The sequence below is a fragment of the Pundamilia nyererei genome, unplaced genomic scaffold (genome assembly GCF_000239375.1).
Source record: "Pundamilia nyererei isolate P.nyererei 1_Seehausen unplaced genomic scaffold, PunNye1.0 scaffold00097, whole genome shotgun sequence".
In the NCBI taxonomy this organism is placed as follows: Eukaryota; Metazoa; Chordata; class Actinopteri; order Cichliformes; family Cichlidae; genus Pundamilia; species Pundamilia nyererei.
The window spans coordinates 739,767-744,413 of NW_005187498.1; positions in this window are offsets into that span (position 1 = coordinate 739,767).

Genomic DNA, 4,647 nt, shown 5'->3' on the forward strand with positions numbered 1-4,647 from the left:
TATGACTCTCAAGTTTTTGCTTCTGATTAATTTCTGCAGTACTCTCAAAGTACGGTAACTGATAATTGTGATGGTACATGATGCACATTTAGCCCAGAGTGAAAATTGCTCAATTTTCCACGATCTGCCATTTACAGCTGCCTGAAGCTGGAAGTTCTTCAAACAGACCGACTGTTGATATACCACATTATTTAGCTTGTTTTTACAGAATCTGATTCATGTGGTGCCAGTAAAAAAAAGTCTATAATTTGACTGATAACCAGAAAAGAAGTCATGGATTTGTCACGAAATTATTCAGTATGCCTTTGTTTTGTATTGTCAATAATATTTCTGGACCGGATACATTTTTAGTTTGATGCATCGACCATTCTTGTAGCCTACATCTTCTTGGTTAATTTAGTTCCGCTGAATTTATCTCAGTCTCATGGTCTGACACTGTCATGAAAACACAAAGACAGTTTCATGTATATATTTGGCAATCAAAAAAGTACTGTGTGGATTATTTTTGCCTTTTGTTCTTTTGCTTTAAAGCTCAAATGTATGCTGGCGTAATATGACTTGTGTTTTCCAGAGAAGCGTTCCTAAATTGGACAGTTGAAAAAGCTTAAATAGGACAAGGCAAACTATAATTAGACTTCGCAATGCAAAACATAACCTTGTAACTATATTAGGCGGAGCTTTTTTTGCCTGTAAAACAGGCCAGTTGGGTTTACTTTAACCTAGCACCAGTTGCTGAACATAAGCATGCCCAGCTATCAGGGAACACCAAGAACTGATCGTGATGCAGGCTGGTTGTTGGAGGATTTTGCTGCAGCAGTGTCTAGTGACCACAGACGTGGACTGAGTGCTCTGATGTTGAACAGACATTAAAGAAAGTTGGGTTAGGAAAAAAAGACTCCAGACACGCTCTTGGAGATTAGCTGTTGAGGATAGCAATGATACTCTTCTAAACTAAGATTTTCTAAATACACATTTAAATGTAAGTGTTGGATAAGTCAATCATGTCATATCGTGTAAAGTGTTGTCAGTACATTGAAGAACAGGGGGATGCATTCACACAATTCCACAGGGTCGCAATAAGCGGATGATTCCATAGAGTAATGAGCTTTTGCAGTCCAGAGGCTCAATTATAAACACTTACCCCCCTCCCGCCTCCATTTTAAAAGTGTGAAGCCTGAGGAGACATGGAGTGGAATTCCAACCAGGCCGATGAAAGAGAATCTAATGAATCAAAACCAATCCTATTAGTTCCAGCCCACATCTCCATACTATGGTCCTTTTTCTGCATAACAATCCACTGCATGATTTCGCACAACCTGGGGAACTGGGGGGATTTCATCACGGTGGGGTAAGGGATCCGAAATCTTTTCAACCTGGAGGGACTTGTTGGCTGTAATTGACCGCATGAATACCGCAAAACATGATCTTAGCCCCAGTAGAAAGTGCCACCGAGTGTCTTTAAAAGCAGTGAAATTGAAGAAGAGGCTTAGCTGGCTGACTTTAACTTGATTGAAAACTTTTTGGATCTGTTCCTTTTACTTATCAACAGAATGGTCTTTTTGAGAATATTCCGCTGCAGTTTCTGTTTCAAGGTCATAATGCAAAAGGTATTTACACCAACTCCTCACTGCCTTTGCAGCCTCCACGCTCAAGGTTTTACATTCCCTGAAGTCTGGGCCTTGAAGAAGCCAGTATTCCCTGGCTCTCATTTTCACACACCCTCTCACTCTACCTCACCTTTTTAATCTTTCTCTATCCTCTATCCTTTCCTCATTTTAATTTTTGCTGTTAAACTCCATCTCTGGGGAGTGGGAAAATGAGCAGAACAAAGGATGTGGGGGTTTAAGGATCATTTGGAGCTGGGAGATGCAGTCTTTGTGGCGCAGCCAGCTGGACATATAAAGAGATGGGGGGTGGGAGAGATACAGAAAGAGAAAGCTATGCAAGGGCAAAGAGGTGTGAGCATGGTTTTGAAACTGCAGAGGGGCTGGTTGCTCTCCTTGGGGTAGATCCTGCATTTAGATGCACTCAAGCAGAACTTCTGGCTTGCCCTTCACATCCTTAGCCATCTTTGTTTGTGATATGGACACTGTCACCACCCCACCTAGCTCCCACAACACTCACAATCCATTAAAGATTTCAGGCAAAGTTGATGCACTTATCCCAAAAGAATGACATTCAGTTCGTGTTAAATCAAGCAGATGGCAATGTTTGCTATCCTTTCAGCAAGTTTGGTAAATAAAACCTGATGAGACTTTCGAAGGGAAACACAAGCAGGGTCATTTTAAGTCCTTATAAAGTCTTGAATTAGATAAGGACTGATTTGCCAACATGGGTGTCTGGCAGTGTCTGTTGAAGACACTAGATTTCACTGTCTGCGGCTTTCACTGAGGTATGAGAGAGTTTGTGATAGAATGTGAAAATGAACCAAAGCCTTGTCGCCCAAGCAACAAACTATGCTGTTTTGGGGCCAAGAAGAGGGCTTTTTTTTCTCAGCACTGCCTGGTTGTGCTCTATTGTGCACTTTTGTATATCGCTAGGGGATGCTATAATTGCAATACACACTAGGGGGGCAAAATCCTCAAACTGAGATCTTAGTGTGGACTTAGCCTTTTACCTCTTGCTCAGGAATGAATTAATGCATAGCTCTTTCCTTTGGTAAGAGGATGGTGGCCCAAATTGGGGGTCAGGTTGCCCACGAACAGCCCTCTGCTGCTTGGACATGACATCTCATTGAGGGCCAAAGCTTGGCCTATTTTCCATTCTGACAGTGCTGAAGACCTTATTGAATATTAGCTGGGTGTAGAAAGGCAATGGCTACAGAGATCAAAGGCCACATGGGTGGCCTTGGTATTGCACAGAACATGCTTAGTTGTTACCAAAGTCACCTATGTTTGAATTTATCTAGATCTTTAGAAGCTATTCCAAAAAGTTGATTGTGTTCATCTGGACTTGGTGTTTTCAGTGGGAGAAATGTTTCATCACTCGTCTGAGTGACTTCTTCAGTCTCCATTCTGTTGGCTATATATAGCCAGCTTTAAGTTTTTAACTGCCTTGTGGCACACATATTCCGATATTCCAGGGTTTGTGGGATTTAAAAAATGTATTTTTGTAATATAGGAACAATTTTTAGTCACAAAACAACCTTTGATCCTTCATTTTGACTTTTCGGGATGTTTTTTAAAGCCAGAAATGAACATATTTGTCAGGATAGAGGTGGTGATTGATGGGAAGGCCAACAAAACGCACATCAGAAAGATGTTGCAATTCCCAGTAATTCTGGTGTTTCTATACAATGTATGATTGATCGTAACAGAAAGTATAAAGATAACTTTTTTCTGTAGGAAACACAAGTGACAGGTGCACTTGTACAGTGCAGTCCGGGTCTGACGGAGAGCAGAGTTTCCAGTCAACTTGAAAATAATTATAACCAGCCTTCTGGCAAAGCTCTTTATTTTTATTCACGCAGTATTTTTAGACTTGTGCATAGGCAATGAAAGGCCCATCACAGGCATTAGATAAATACACTGAATATGTCTGAGATTGGTCACAATTTGAGATTTGTTTGTCACAAATTACAGACATACTGAAAGGAACTGGTACAGAGCAGAAAAAAATGGCCCAAACTGCTACCTATCTGTGCTTCTCTGTTTGGAAGCCCATTTGTTTTTGTTGATAGGTTGATGTAATGCAAATCAAATCAGGAGTGTATTCTTTGTGCACTCTGGGAGGCCACTCAAAGCAGGCGAACTGACTGCGTTTGAATTGCAAGCAGAACATTCTGACAAGGTTGACTTGGTACTTTTGTTTGCCTCTTGTGGGCGAGCCAAGATGATGTATGAGACTCATACTGTGCAGACAGGCAACTACAAATTTGCTTGGCTACTTGGCTGGTGGGAGGTTGGGTAGGGAGTGTACGGTGGTGTTGATGGTGGTATGGGATGTGTGTGTGTGTGTGTGTGTGTTTGGGAGGGGGGGAGTGTCACTTTAAAGCAAAGCAGTGAGAGAAAAAGGAGCCTTTGTACCCATTTTGTCCTTTTTTAAGCTATTGTTTGTCAAGCGACGCAGCATTCCTCTGGTGTTATAATTCACAATTGAGCATGTGAACTTAAAATAATATTTCAGATGTGCCTTTGAGCAATCCAAATAAAGGTTCCTCTGAAATCTGACGAAATGAAATAACTTTCTGTCTGTTCTTGTGCATTTTCTGAAAGTTATAAGCCTCAGCTTCAGAATGATCAAAATAGGTCCAGTTACTCTGTTTATGAGATGATCTCCATATTTAGACACTGTTACGCTGCATTTCATCAGTCAGTAGGTAGACATTTGATTGATGAAAGTGACCTGACTTAGTGAACACAGGCCTCACTCTCTTACCTCCCACTTATTTCATCTTTCTCTCCCCTCCTTCCTGCCCTACACTGAGCCCTGTTTTCTGTTCCCTCTTTATCCCAAGACAGTACCCCTGGTCCCCTTCTCCTCACTATGTGCTCAGCATGAGGTCTGAAACTTGTTTTTTTTTTTTTATCATTGTTTGCCCCCAACCCCACATCTCCCAATTTCTTACTACTCAGAGGGGGGGGGGTGGAGACCAAAGAGGAGGGAGAGAGTGAGAGCAACCAGAGTAAGAAGGGAGGGAAGAGGAGC